General features: G+C 46.4%; 14 non-coding genes across 14 annotated transcripts; 4 read left to right on the forward strand and 10 right to left on the reverse strand.

The window, feature by feature from the left end:
• Nucleotides 1-91: 91 nt before the first annotated feature.
• Nucleotides 92-173, reverse strand: trnal-aag (transfer RNA leucine (anticodon AAG)). Its single transcript has one exon. It is a non-coding gene; the product is annotated as a tRNA-Leu (tRNA).
• Nucleotides 174-312: 139 nt separating this feature from the next.
• trnad-guc (transfer RNA aspartic acid (anticodon GUC)) lies at nucleotides 313-384 on the forward strand. The gene has a single exon. It is a non-coding gene; the product is annotated as a tRNA-Asp (tRNA).
• A 1,768-nt stretch (nucleotides 385-2,152) lies between these two features.
• trnal-aag (transfer RNA leucine (anticodon AAG)) lies at nucleotides 2,153-2,234 on the reverse strand. Its single transcript has one exon. It is a non-coding gene; the product is annotated as a tRNA-Leu (tRNA).
• Nucleotides 2,235-3,008: 774 nt separating this feature from the next.
• trnal-aag (transfer RNA leucine (anticodon AAG)) lies at nucleotides 3,009-3,090 on the reverse strand. The gene has a single exon. It is a non-coding gene; the product is annotated as a tRNA-Leu (tRNA).
• A 1,389-nt stretch (nucleotides 3,091-4,479) lies between these two features.
• On the reverse strand, nucleotides 4,480-4,561 carry trnal-aag (transfer RNA leucine (anticodon AAG)). The gene has a single exon. It is a non-coding gene; the product is annotated as a tRNA-Leu (tRNA).
• Nucleotides 4,562-4,700: 139 nt separating this feature from the next.
• trnad-guc (transfer RNA aspartic acid (anticodon GUC)) lies at nucleotides 4,701-4,772 on the forward strand. The gene has a single exon. It is a non-coding gene; the product is annotated as a tRNA-Asp (tRNA).
• A 1,776-nt stretch (nucleotides 4,773-6,548) lies between these two features.
• trnal-aag (transfer RNA leucine (anticodon AAG)) lies at nucleotides 6,549-6,630 on the reverse strand. The gene has a single exon. It is a non-coding gene; the product is annotated as a tRNA-Leu (tRNA).
• Nucleotides 6,631-7,298: 668 nt separating this feature from the next.
• trnal-aag (transfer RNA leucine (anticodon AAG)) lies at nucleotides 7,299-7,380 on the reverse strand. Its single transcript has one exon. It is a non-coding gene; the product is annotated as a tRNA-Leu (tRNA).
• Nucleotides 7,381-7,519: 139 nt separating this feature from the next.
• On the forward strand, nucleotides 7,520-7,591 carry trnad-guc (transfer RNA aspartic acid (anticodon GUC)). Its single transcript has one exon. It is a non-coding gene; the product is annotated as a tRNA-Asp (tRNA).
• Nucleotides 7,592-10,013: 2,422 nt separating this feature from the next.
• On the reverse strand, nucleotides 10,014-10,095 carry trnal-aag (transfer RNA leucine (anticodon AAG)). Its single transcript has one exon. It is a non-coding gene; the product is annotated as a tRNA-Leu (tRNA).
• A 777-nt stretch (nucleotides 10,096-10,872) lies between these two features.
• On the reverse strand, nucleotides 10,873-10,954 carry trnal-aag (transfer RNA leucine (anticodon AAG)). The gene has a single exon. It is a non-coding gene; the product is annotated as a tRNA-Leu (tRNA).
• Nucleotides 10,955-11,593: 639 nt separating this feature from the next.
• Nucleotides 11,594-11,675, reverse strand: trnal-aag (transfer RNA leucine (anticodon AAG)). The gene has a single exon. It is a non-coding gene; the product is annotated as a tRNA-Leu (tRNA).
• A 433-nt stretch (nucleotides 11,676-12,108) lies between these two features.
• trnal-aag (transfer RNA leucine (anticodon AAG)) lies at nucleotides 12,109-12,190 on the reverse strand. The gene has a single exon. It is a non-coding gene; the product is annotated as a tRNA-Leu (tRNA).
• A 109-nt stretch (nucleotides 12,191-12,299) lies between these two features.
• On the forward strand, nucleotides 12,300-12,371 carry trnad-guc (transfer RNA aspartic acid (anticodon GUC)). The gene has a single exon. It is a non-coding gene; the product is annotated as a tRNA-Asp (tRNA).
• The last annotated feature ends 1,377 nt before the right edge of the window (nucleotides 12,372-13,748 follow it).

Below are 13,748 nucleotides of genomic sequence, written 5' to 3' on the forward strand. Positions count from 1 at the left end.
CGTTTTGGCCCTATTTTTGCAAGTTTTCTAAATGAGGCCCAGGGTCTTTTTGCCTCAGTCAGGGAAGATACAAGTGTGTTACCAGCAAAAATGGCAGTGGTGGGATTTGAACCCACGCCTCCCGAGAGACTGGAGCCTTAATCCAGCGCCTTAGACCGCTCGGCCACACTACCCTCAATCCAAGCTCTCGGAGGATCAATTTTTCCGCATTGTGAGATAGCAGAAATATGGAATAGCAACACTTTGGTCGCGGTGTGGCAGGCAAAAGCCAAGCCTGTTTGCTTGTCCCCAGGAAAATATCATGCCAAGCAGTCCTCGTTAGTATAGTGGACAGTATCTCCGCCTGTCACGCGGAAGACCAGGGTTCGATTCCCTGACGGGGAGATGGTTCTGGTGCCTCCTATTTCCTTCAATTACCATCTTGTTGAAATTTCAGAAGTGACCACAGTATCCTTCTCCGAATGTTGTGATGTCGTTGATTCAAAACAGTGAGGATGGTTCTACAGAATGTTAGTGTGGAGGAGTGCATATGATGAGTCATTTGTTAGTCTGCTCTCTCCTGCCTGTGCAATGCAACCAACAAGATCTGGATGCCGTCATTGACTAGGTTAGGTTGATCTTCAAACGACATGTTGATAAACATACAACCTCGACCACCTTTTAGCTTTACCGGACGCTGCTGGCGGGCTTTAAATCTGTGCTGGTTGTGTTTGTTTTATTGCATACCTGGCATGGAAAACTCCAAAGCTAACGTTTTGGCCCTATTTTTGCAAGTTTTCTAAATGAGGCCCAGGGTCTTATTGCCTCAGTCAGGGAAGATACAAGTGTGTTACCAGCAAAAATGGCAGTGGTGGGATTTGAACCCACGCCTCCCGAGAGACTGGAGCCTTAATTCAGCGCCTTTGGTCACGGTGTGGCAGGCAAAAGCCAAGCCTGTTTGCTTGTCACCAGGAAAATAGAATGCCAAACGGTCCTCGTTAGTATAGTGGACAGTATCCCCGCCTGTCACGCGGAAGACCAGAGTTGGATTCCCTGACGGGGAGATGGTGTAGGTGCCTCTTATTTTCTTCAATTACCATCTTGTTGAAATTTCAGAAGTGACCACAGTATCCTTCTCCGAATGTTGTGATGTTGATGATTTAAAACAGTGAGGATGGTTCTACAGCATGTTAGTGTGGAGGAGTGCATATGATGAGTCATTTGTTAGTCTGCTCTCTCCTGCCTGTGCAATGCAACCAACAAGATCTGGATGCCGTCATTGACTAGGTTAGGTTGATCTTCAAACGACATGATGATAAACATACAACCTCGACCACCTTTTAGCTTTACCGGACGCTGCTGGCGGGCTTTAAATCTGTGCTGGTTGTGTTTGTTTTATTGCATACCTGGCATGGAAAACTCCAAAGCTAACGTTTTGGCCCTATTTTTGCAAGTTTTCTAAATGAGGCCCAGGGTCTTTTTGCCTCAGTCAGGGAAGATACAAGTGTGTTACCAGCAAAAATGGCAGTGGTGGGATTTGAACCCACGCCTCCCGAGAGACTGGAGCCTTAATTCAGCGCCTTTGGTCGCGGTGTGGCAGGCAAAAGCCAAGCCTGTTTGCTTGTCACCAGGAAAACATCAGGCCAAGCAGTCCTCGTTAGTATAGTGGACAGTATCTCCGCCTGTCACTCGGAAGACCAGTGTTCAATTCCCTGACGGGGAGATGGTACTGGTGCCTCTTATTTTTTTAAATTACCATCTTGTTGAAATTTCAGAAGTGACCACATTATCCTTCTCTGAATGTTGTGATGTTGATTATTCAAAACAGTGAGGATGGTTCTAAAACATGTTAGTGTGGAGGAGTGCATATGATGAGTCATTTGTTAGTCTGCTCTCTCCTGCCTGTGCAATGCAACCAACAAGATCTGGATGCCGTCATTGACTAGGTTAAAGTTGATCTTCAAACGACATGATGATAAACATACAACCTCGACCACCTTTTAGCTTTACCGGACGCTGCTGGCGGGCCTTAAATCTGTGCTGGTTGGTTTTTTTTTTTATTGCATACCTGGCATGGAAAACTCCAAAGCTAACGTTTTGGCCCTATTTTTGCAAGCTTTCTAAATGAGGCCCAGGGTCTTATTGCCTCAGTCAGGGAAGATACCAGCAAAAATGGCAGTGGTGGGATTTGAACCCACGCCTCCTGAGAGACTGGAGCCTTAATCCAGCGCCTTAGACCGCTCGGCCACACTACCCTCAATCCATGCTTTCGGAGGATCAATTTGTCCGCATTATGAGATAGCAGAAATATGGAATAGCAACACTTTGGTCGCGGTGTGGCAGGCAAAATCCAAGCCTGTTTGCTTGTCCCCAGGATTACTTGCCAAGCAGTCCTCGTTAGTATAGTGGACAGTATCTCCGTCTGTCACGCGGAAGACCAGGGTTCAATTCCCTGACGGGGAGATGGTGCTGGTGCCTCTTATTTTTTTAAATTACCATCTTGTAAAAATTTCAGAAGTGACCACAGTATCCTTCTCCGAATGTTGTGATGTTGATGATTCAAAACAGTGAGGATGGTTCTACAGCATGTTAGTGTGGAGGAGTGCATATGATGAGTCATTTGTTAGTCTGCTCTCTCCTGTCTGTGCAATACAACCAACAAGATCTGGATGCCATCATTAAATGGTTCTACAGCATGTTAATGTGGAGGAGTGCATATGATGAGTCATTTGTTAGTCTGCTCTCTCCTGTCTGTGCAATGCAACCAACAAGATCTGGATGCCGTCATTAAATAGGTTAGGTTGATCTTCAAACGACATGTTGATAAACATACAACCTCGACCACCTTTTAGCTTTACCGGACGCTGCTGGCGGGCCTTAAATCTGTGCTGGTTGGGTTTTTTTATTGCATACCTGGCATGGAAAACTCCAAAGCTAACGTTTTGGCCCTATTTTTGCAAGTTTTCTAAATGAGGCCCAGGGTCTTTTTGCCTCAGTCAGGGAAGATACAAGTGTGTTACCAGCAAAAATGGCAGTGGTGGGATTTGAACCCACGCCTCCCGAGAGACTGGAGCCTTAATCCAGCGCCTTAGACCGCTCGGCCACACTACCCTCAATCCGTGCTTTCGGAGGATCAATTTGTCCGCATTATGAGATAGCAGAAATATGGAATAGCAACACTTTGGTCACGGTGTGGCAGGCAAAATATCATCTCAAGCAGTCCTCGTTAGTATAGTGGACAGTATCTCTACCTGTCACGCGGAGGACCAGGGCTCGATTCCCTGACGGGGAGATGGTTCTGGTGCCTCCTATTTCCTTCAATTACCATGTTGTTGAAATTTCAGAAGTGACCACAGTATCCTTCTCCGAATGTTGTGATGTTGATGATTCAAAACAGTGAGGATGGTTCTACAGCATGTTAGTGTGGAGGAGTGCATATGATGAGTCATTTGTTAGTCTGCTCTCTCCTGCCTGTGCAATGCAACCAACAAGATCTGGATGCCGTCATTGACTAGGTTAGGTTGATCTTCAAACGACATGATGATAAACATACAACCTCGACCACCTTTTAGCTTTACCGGACGCTGCTGGCGGGCCTTAAATCTGTGCTGGTTGGGTTTTTTTTATTGCATACCTGGCATGGAAAACTCCAAAGCTAACGTTTTGGCCCTATTTTTGCAAGCTTTCTAAATGAGGCCCAGGGTCTTATTGCCTCAGTCAGGGAAGATACAAGTGCGTTACCAGCAAAAATGGCAGTGGTGGGATTTGAACCCACCCCTCCTGAGAGACTGGAGCCTTAATTCAGCGCCTTAGACCGCTCGGCCACACTACCCTCAATCCATGCTTTCGGAGGATCAATTTGTCCGCATTATGAGACAGCAGAAATATGGAATAGCAACACTTTGGTCGCGGTGTGGCAGGCAAAATCCAAGCCTGTTTGCTTGTCCCCAGGAAAATACCTTGCCAAGCAGTCCTCGTTAGTATAGTGGACAGTATCTCCGCCTGTCACGCGGAAGACCAGGGTTCAATTCCCTGACGGGGAGATGGTGCTGGTGCCTCTTATTTTTTTAAATTACCATCTTGTAAAAATTTCAGAAGTGACCACAGTATCCTTCTCCGAATGTTGTGATGTTGATGATTCAAAACAGTGAGGATGGTTCTACAGCATGTTAGTGTGGAGGAGTGCATATGATGAGTCATTTGTTAGTCTGCTCTCTCCTGTCTGTGCAATGCAACCAACAAGATCTGGATGCCGTCATTAAATAGGTTAGGTTGATCTTCAAACGACATGTTGATAAACATACAACCTCGACCACCTTTTAGCTTTACCGGACGCTGCTGGCGGGCCTTAAATCTGTGCTGGTTGTGTTTTTTTATTGCATACCTGGCATGGAAAACTCCAAAGCTAACGTTTTGGCCCTATTTTTGCAAGTTTTCTAAATGAGGCCCAGGGTCTTTTTGCCTCAGTCAGGGAAGATACAAGTGTGTTACCAGCAAAAATGGCAGTGGTGGGATTTGAACCCACGCCTCCCGAGAGACTGGAGCCTTAATCCAGCGCCTTAGACCGCTCGGCCACACTACCCTCAATCCAAGCTCTCGGAGGATCAATTTTTCCGCATTGTGAGATAGCAGAAATATGGAATAGCAACACTTTGGTCGTGGTGTGGCAGGCAAAAGCCAAGCCTGTTTGCTTGTCCCCAGGAAAATATCTTGCCAAGCAGTCCTCGTTAGTATAGTGGACAGTATCTCCGCCTGTCACGCGGAAGACCAGGGTTCGATTCCCTGACGGGGAGATGGTTCTGGTGCCTCCTATTTCCTTCAATTACCATCTTGTTGAAATTTCAGAAGTGACCACAGTATCCTTCTCCGAATGTTGTGATGTCGTTGATTCAAAACAGTGAGGATGGTTCTACAGCATGTTAGTGTGGAGGAGTGCATATGATGAGTCATTTGTTAGTCTGCTCTCTCCTGCCTGTGCAATGCAACCAACAAGATCTGGATGCCGTCATTGACTAGGTTAGGTTGATCTTCAAACAACATGTTGATAAACATACAACCTCGACCACCTTTTAGCTTTACCGGACGCTGCTGGCGGGCTTTAAATCTGTGCTGGTTGTGTTTGTTTTATTGCATACCTGGCATGGAAAACTCCAAAGCTAACGTTTTGGCCCTATTTTTGCAAGTTTTCTAAATGAGGCCCAGGGTCTTATTGCCTCAGTCAGGGAAGATACAAGTGTGTTACCAGCAAAAATGGCAGTGGTGGGATTTGAACCCACGCCTCCCGAGAGACTGGAGCCTTAATTCAGCGCCTTTGGTCACGGTGTGGCAGGCAAAAGCCAAGCCTGTTTGCTTGTCACCAGGAAAATAGAATGCCAAACGGTCCTCGTTAGTATAGTGGACAGTATCCCCGCCTGTCACGCGGAAGACCAGAGTTGGATTCCCTGACGGGGAGATGGTGTAGGTGCCTCTTATTTTCTTCAATTACCATCTTGTTGAAATTTCAGAAGTGACCACAGTATCCTTCTCCGAATGTTGTGGTGTCGTTGATTCAAAACAGTGAGGATGGTTCTACAGCATGTTAGTGTGGAGGAGTGCATATGATGAGTCATTTGTTAGTCTGCTCTCTCCTGCCTGTGCAATGCAACCAACAAGATCTGGATGCCGTCATTGACTAGGTTAGGTTGATCTTCAAACGACATGTTGATAAACATACAACCTCGACCACCTTTTAGCTTTACCGGACGCTGCTGGCGGGCTTTAAATCTGTGCTGGTTGTGTTTGTTTTATTGCATACCTGGCATGGAAAACTCCAAAGCTAACGTTTTGGCCCTATTTTTGCATGTTTTCTAAATGAGGCCCAGGGTCTTATTGCCTCAGTCAGGGAAGATACAAGTGTGTTACCAGCAAAAATGGCAGTGGTGGGATTTGAACCCACGCCTCCCGAGAGACTGGAGCCTTAATTCAGCGCCTTTGGTCGCGGTGTGGCAGGCAAAAGCCAAGCCTGTTTGCTTGTCACCAGGAAAATAGAATGCCAAACGGTCCTCGTTAGTATAGTGGACAGTATCCCCGCCTGTCACGCGGAAGACCAGAGTTGGATTCCCTGACGGGGAGATGGTTCTGGTGCCTCCTATTTCCTTCAATTACCATGTTGTTGAAATTTCAGAAGTGACCACAGTATCCTTCTCCGAATGTTGTGATGTTGATGATTCAAAACAGTGAGGATGGTTCTACAGCATGTTAGTGTGGAGGAGTGCATATGATGAGTCATTTGTTAGTCTGCTCTCTCCTGCCTGTGCAATGCAACCAACAAGATCTGGATGCCGTCATTGACTAGGTTAGGTTGATCTTCAAACGACATGATGATAAACATACAACCTCGACCACCTTTTAGCTTTACCGGACGCTGCTGGCGGGCCTTAAATCTGTGCTGGTTGGGTTTTTTTTATTGCATACCTGGCATGGAAAACTCCAAAGCTAACGTTTTGGCCCTATTTTTGCAAGCTTTCTAAATGAGGCCCAGGGTCTTATTGCCTCAGTCAGGGAAGATACAAGTGCGTTACCAGCAAAAATGGCAGTGGTGGGATTTGAACCCACGCCTCCTGAGAGACTGGAGCCTTAATCCAGCGCCTTAGACCGCTCGGCCACACTACCCTCAATCCATGCTTTCGGAGGATCAATTTGTCCGCATTATGAGATAGCAGAAATATGGAATAGCAACACTTTGGTCGCGGTGTGGCAGGCAAAATCCAAGCCTGTTTGCTTGTCCCCAGGAAAATATCTTGCCAAGCAGTCCTCGTTAGTATAGTGGACAGTATCTCCGCCTGTCACGCGGAAGACCAGGGTTCAATTCCCTGACGGGGAGATGGTGCTGGTGCCTCTTATTTTTTTAAATTACCATCTTGTAAAAATTTCAGAAGTGACCACAGTATCCTTCTCCGAATGTTGTGATGTTGATGATTCAAAACAGTGAGGATGGTTCTACAGCATGTTAGTGTGGAGGAGTGCATGTGATGAGTCATTTGTTAGTCTGCTCTCTCCTGTCTGTGCAATGCAACCAACAAGATCTGGATGCCGTCATTAAATAGGTTAGGTTGATCTTCAAACGACATGTTGATAAACATACAACCTCGACCACCTTTTAGCTTTACCGGACGCTGCTGGCGGGCCTTAAATCTGTGCTGGTTGTGTTTTTTTATTGCATACCTGGCATGGAAAACTCCAAAGCTAACGTTTTGGCCCTATTTTTGCAAGTTTTCTAAATGAGGCCCAGGGTCTTTTTGCCTCAGTCAGGGAAGATACAAGTGTGTTACCAGCAAAAATGGCAGTGGTGGGATTTGAACCCACGCCTCCCGAGAGACTGGAGCCTTAATCCAGCGCCTTAGACCGCTCGGCCACACTACCCTCAATCCAAGCTCTCGGAGGATCAATTTTTCCGCATTGTGAGATAGCAGAAATATGGAATAGCAACACTTTGGTCGTGGTGTGGCAGGCAAAAGCCAAGCCTGTTTGCTTGTCCCCAGGAAAATATCTTGCCAAGCAGTCCTCGTTAGTATAGTGGACAGTATCTCCGCCTGTCACGCGGAAGACCAGGGTTCGATTCCCTGACGGGGAGATGGTTCTGGTGCCTCCTATTTCCTTCAATTACCATCTTGTTGAAATTTCAGAAGTGACCACAGTATCCTTCTCCGAATGTTGTGATGTCGTTGATTCAAAACAGTGAGGATGGTTCTACAGCATGTTAGTGTGGAGGAGTGCATATGATGAGTCATTTGTTAGTCTGCTCTCTCCTGCCTGTGCAATGCAACCAACAAGATCTGGATGCCGTCATTGACTAGGTTAGGTTGATCTTCAAACGACATGTTGATAAACATACAACCTCGACCACCTTTTAGCTTTACCGGACGCTGCTGGCGGGCTTTAAATCTGTGCTGGTTGTGTTTGTTTTATTGCATACCTGGCATGGAAAACTCCAAAGCTAACGTTTTGGCCCTATTTTTGCAAGTTTTCTAAATGAGGCCCAGGGTCTTATTGCCTCAGTCAGGGAAGATACAAGTGTGTTACCAGCAAAAATGGCAGTGGTGGGATTTGAACCCACGCCTCCCGAGAGACTGGAGCCTTAATTCAGCGCCTTTGGTCACGGTGTGGCAGGCAAAAGCCAAGCCTGTTTGCTTGTCACCAGGAAAATAGAATGCCAAACGGTCCTCGTTAGTATAGTGGACAGTATCCCCGCCTGTCACGCGGAAGACCAGAGTTGGATTCCCTGACGGGGAGATGGTGTAGGTGCCTCTTATTTTCTTCAATTACCATCTTGTTGAAATTTCAGAAGTGACCACAGTATCCTTCTCCGAATGTTGTGGTGTCGTTGATTCAAAACAGTGAGGATGGTTCTACAGCATGTTAGTGTGGAGGAGTGCATATGATGAGTCATTTGTTAGTCTGCTCTCTCCTGCCTGTGCAATGCAACCAACAAGATCTGGATGCCGTCATTGACTAGGTTAGGTTGATCTTCAAACGACATGTTGATAAACATACAACCTCGACCACCTTTTAGCTTTACCGGACGCTGCTGGCGGGCTTTAAATCTGTGCTGGTTGTGTTTGTTTTATTGCATACCTGGCATGGAAAACTCCAAAGCTAACGTTTTGGCCCTATTTTTGCATGTTTTCTAAATGAGGCCCAGGGTCTTATTGCCTCAGTCAGGGAAGATACAAGTGTGTTACCAGCAAAAATGGCAGTGGTGGGATTTGAACCCACGCCTCCCAAGAGACTGGAGCCTTAATTCAGCGCCTTTGGTCGCGGTGTGGCAGGCAAAAGCCAAGCCTGTTTGCTTGTCACCAGGAAAATAGAATGCCAAACGGTCCTCGTTAGTATAGTGGACAGTATCCCCGCCTGTCACGCGGAAGACCAGAGTTGGATTCCCTGACGGGGAGATGGTGTAGGTGCCTCTTATTTTCTTCAATTACCATCTTGTTGAAATTTCAGAAGTGACCACAGTATCCTTCTCCGAATGTTGTGATGTTGATGATTTAAAACAGTGAGGATGGTTCTACAGCATGTTAGTGTGGAGGAGTGCATATGATGAGTCATTTGTTAGTCTGCTCTCTCCTGCCTGTGCAATGCAACCAACAAGATCTGGATGCCGTCATTGACTAGGTTAGGTTGATCTTCAAACGACATGATGATAAACATACAACCTCGACCACCTTTTAGCTTTACCGGACGCTGCTGGCGGGCTTTAAATCTGTGCTGGTTGTGTTTGTTTTATTGCATACCTGGCATGGAAAACTCCAAAGCTAACGTTTTGGCCCTATTTTTGCAAGTTTTCTAAATGAGGCCCAGGGTCTTATTGCCTCAGTCAGGGAAGATACAAGTGTGTTACCAGCAAAAATGGCAGTGGTGGGATTTGAACCCACGCCTCCCGAGAGACTGGAGCCTTAATTCAGCGCCTTTGGTCGCGGTGTGGCAGGCAAAAGCCAAGCCTGTTTGCTTGTCACCAGGAAAACATCAGGCCAAGCAGTCCTCTTTAGTATAGTGGACAGTATCTCCGCCTGTCACTCGGAAGACCAGGGTTCAATTCCCTGACGGGGAGATGGTACTGGTGCCTCTTATTTTTTTTAAATTACCATCTTGTTGAAATTTCAGAAGTGACCACATTATCCTTCTCTGAATGTTGTGATGTTGATTATTCAAAACAGTGAGGATGGTTCTAAAGCATGTTAGTGTGGAGGAGTGCATATGATGAGTCTTAGTCTGCTCTCTCCTGCCTGTGCAATGCAACCAACAAGATCTGGATGCCGTCATTGACTAGGTTAAAGTTGATCTTCAAACGACATGATGATAAACATACAACCTCGACCACCTTTTAGCTTTACCGGACGCTGCTGGCGGGCCTTAAATCTGTGCTGGTTGGGTTTTTTTTTATTGCATACCTGGCATGGAAAACTCCAAAGCTAACGTGTTGGCCCTATTTTTGCAAGCTTTCTAAATGAGGCCCAGGGTCTTATTGCCTCAGTCAGGGAAGATACCAGCAAAAATGGCAGTGGTGGGATTTGAACCCACGCCTCCTGAGAGACTGGAGCCTTAATCCAGCGCCTTAGACCGCTCGGCCACACTACCCTCAATCCATGCTTTCGGAGGATCAATTTGTCCGCATTATGAGATAGCAGAAATATGGAATAGCAACACTTTGGTCGCGGTGTGGCAGGCAAAATCCAAGCCTGTTTGCTTGTCCCCAGGAAAATGACTTGGCAAGCAGTCCTCGTTAGTATAGTGGACAGTATCTCCGTCTGTCACGCGGAAGACCGGGGTTCAATTCCCTGACGGGGAGATGGTGCTGGTGCCTCTTATTTTTTTAAATTACCATCTTGTAAAAATTTCAGAAGTGACCACAGTATCCTTCTCCGAATGTTGTGATGTTGATGATTCAAAACAGTGAGGATGGTTCTACAGCATGTTAGTGTGGAGGAGTGCATATGATGAGTCATTTGTTAGTCTGCTCTCTCCTGTCTGTGCAATGCAACCAACAAGATCTGGATGCCGTCATTAAATGGTTCTACAGCATGTTAGTGTGGAGGAGTGCATATGATGAGTCATTTGTTAGTCTGCTCTCTCCTGTCTGTGCAATGCAACCAACAAGATCTGGATGCCGTCATTAAATAGGTTAGGTTGATCTTCAAACGACATGTTGATAAACATACAACCTCGACCACCTTTTAGCTTTACCTGACGCTGCTGGCGGGCCTTAAATCTGTGCTGGTTGGGTTTTTTTATTGCATACCTGGCATGGAAAACTCCAAAGCTAACGTTTTGGCCCTATTTTTGCAAGTTTTCTAAATGAGGCCCAGGGTCTTTTTGCCTCAGTCAGGGAAGATACAAGTGTGTTACCAGCAAAAATGGCAGTGGTGGGATTTGAACCCACGCCTCCCGAGAGACTGGAGCCTTAATCCAGCGCCTTAGACCGCTCGGCCACACTACCCTCAATCCGTGCTTTTGGAGGATCAATTTGTCCGCATTATGAGATAGCAGAAATATGGAATAGCAACACTTTGGTCACGGTGTGGCAGGCAAAATATCATCTCAAGCAGTCCTCGTTAGTATAGTGGACAGTATCTCTGCCTGTCACGCGGAGGACCAGGGCTCGATTCCCTGACGGGGAGATGGTTCTGGTGCCTCCTATTTCCTTCAATTACCATGTTGTTGAAATTTCAGAAGTGACCACAGTATCCTTCTCCGAATGTTGTGATGTTGATGATTCAAAACAGTGAGGATGGTTCTACAGCATGTTAGTGTGGAGGAGTGCATATGATGAGTCATTTGTTAGTCTGCTCTCTCCTGCCTGTGCAATGCAACCAACAAGATCTGGATGCCGTCATTGACTAGGTTAGGTTGATCTTCAAACGACATGATGATAAACATACAACCTCGACCACCTTTTAGCTTTACCGGACGCTGCTGGCGGGCCTTAAATCTGTGCTGGTTGGGTTTTTTTTATTGCATACCTGGCATGGAAAACTCCAAAGCTAACGTTTTGGCCCTATTTTTGCAAGCTTTCTAAATGAGGCCCAGGGTCTTATTGCCTCAGTCAGGGAAGATACAAGTGCGTTACCAGCAAAAATGGCAGTGGTGGGATTTGAACCCACGCCTCCTGAGAGACTGGAGCCTTAATCCAGCGCCTTAGACCGCTCGGCCACACTACCCTCAATCCATGCTTTCGGAGGATCAATTTGTCCGCATTATGAGATAGCAGAAATATGGAATAGCAACACTTTGGTCGCGGTGTGGCAGGCAAAATCCAAGCCTGTTTGCTTGTCCCCAGGAAAATATCTTGCCAAGCAGTCCTCGTTAGTATAGTGGACAGTATCTCCGCCTGTCACGCGGAAGACCAGGGTTCAATTCCCTGACGGGGAGATGGTGCTGGTGCCTCTTATTTTTTTAAATTACCATCTTTAGCAGCTTTACCGGACGCTGCTGGCGGGCCTTAAATCTGTGCTGGTTGTGTTTTTTTATTGCATACCTGGCATGGAAAACTCCAAAGCTAACGTTTTGGCCCTATTTTTGCAAGTTTTCTAAATGAGGCCCAGGGTCTTTTTGCCTCAGTCAGGGAAGATACAAGTGTGTTACCAGCAAAAATGGCAGTGGTGGGATTTGAACCCACGCCTCCCGAGAGACTGGAGCCTTAATCCAGCGCCTTAGACCGCTCGGCCACACTACCCTCAATCCAAGCTCTCGGAGGATCAATTTTTCCGCATTGTGAGATAGCAGAAATATGAAATAGCAACACTTTGGTCGCAGTGTGGCAGGCAAAATATTAACCCAAGCAGTCCTCGTTAGTATAGTGGACAGTATCTCCGCCTGTCACGCGGAAGACCAGGGTTCGATTCCCTGACGGGGAGATGGTTTAGGTGCCTCTCATTTTCTTCAATTACCATCTTGTTGAAATTTGAGAAGTGACCACAGTATCCTTCTCCGAATGCTGTGATGTGTGGACTCGGCGTTGCTGCACTGCCCTACAGAAATCAAACACAGTATTTTACTAATGTTTGTTGCACCCCTCGAAATTAGGATGCAAAAGCAAGTCTTCAAAAAGGGAAAATGGTTTGTCAGAGTCAATGTGTCAAATTAAAGGTTAGGGATGCACCAGCTGACGACCTCGACATAGCATTACAAAAATCAACCTTGGTAGAATTAGAAAAGTCCTTAGGCGAAGCCCTGTATGGTCTTATTTACGACAACGCATCTAACCACCTACGAGCAAACCCTGACAACAGTTTAGTTACACATATAAGTGAAGTGAAGTGAATTACATTTATATAGCGCTTTTTCTCAAGTGACTCAAAGCGCTTTACATTGTGAAACCCAATATCTAAGTTACATTTAAACCAGTGTGGGTGGCACTGGGAGCAGGTGGGTAAAGTGTCTTGCCCAAGGACACAACGGCAGTGACTAGGATGGCGGAAGCGGGGATCGAACCTGCAACCCTCAAGTTGCTGGCACGGCCGCTCTACCAACCGAGCTATACCACATATACACATATACCAATGGTTAGCCTAAAGTCAGTTGGCACAGAAAACAGCTTGAATACAACCACAGACGTCAGAGGAAAAGCTCAAACAAGAAACAGACCCTCGTCTTGCTCTGTTTGACCGAGAACCAGCAATGAAGAGATTAAAGTCAAGGCACATTTCCTCCATCCTGTCTGTATAAGCCCTGACTGACAGACATCACCGCAACAGGTTGGCCCTCTGCTCTAGCCGCCGGGAAAATGCCTCACACAAATCCTCTCTCTGCCTTAACAAATCTCTTCTGCCTGGCTCCAAAGAAGTGTGGCCTTTTTGGTCCTGCCTAAATCGCCCAAGATCTGTGAAACGGAACGTTGCAGGGTATCCATGAACAAATGAGGCTATGAGGATGGTTCTACAGCATGTTAGTGTGGAGGAGTGCATATGATGAGTCATTTGTTAGTCTGCTCTCTCCTGCCTGTGCAATGCAACCAACAAGATCTGGATGCCGTCATTGACTAGGCTAGGTTGTGTGTGGAGAACTGGAAAGGTGTCGTCCAGTGGACCTCCAAGACGACAAGAAGAGGAAAGCTGAGAATCTCAGGCGCATTTTTTGGGCCAAATTTGAGCAATGTCCCCATTGCCTTTATGGAAAATGTCAACGATAATGATTTGTATATCATGAGCATAAAACATGGAAGTCACATAAGTTTATTATAAATTGCCTGCTCTGAGAAAGGGTTGGATAGCTTTCCCTGACCGGGAATTGAA

The sequence above is a fragment of the Entelurus aequoreus genome, linkage group LG10 (genome assembly GCF_033978785.1).
Source record: "Entelurus aequoreus isolate RoL-2023_Sb linkage group LG10, RoL_Eaeq_v1.1, whole genome shotgun sequence".
In the NCBI taxonomy this organism is placed as follows: domain Eukaryota; kingdom Metazoa; phylum Chordata; class Actinopteri; order Syngnathiformes; family Syngnathidae; genus Entelurus; species Entelurus aequoreus.